Raw genomic sequence first — 205 nt, 5'->3', positions numbered from 1 at the left:
ACGTCAAGGTCGGGGCGGGGCTCTGCCGGGCCGCCCACAGCAACGCCCCGGCGAGCGAGCGAGGCCGCGCCCACAGTGGCGTCAGCGCGGGAGGACCCCGAGGGGACCCGGCTGAAGCTCCGCCCACCAGGCCGGGCGGGGCCTGGAGCCGGGGGGGGGGCGGGGCCGACTGGCTCACCGCCCTGGGACTGCAGCCTCCGGTCCC

Source organism: Sus scrofa, unplaced genomic scaffold (assembly GCF_000003025.6).
Source record: "Sus scrofa isolate TJ Tabasco breed Duroc unplaced genomic scaffold, Sscrofa11.1 Contig1206, whole genome shotgun sequence".
Taxonomy (NCBI): domain Eukaryota; kingdom Metazoa; phylum Chordata; class Mammalia; order Artiodactyla; family Suidae; genus Sus; species Sus scrofa.
The sequence above is the reverse complement of the archived record's forward strand: the minus strand, read 5'-3'. Positions refer to the sequence as shown.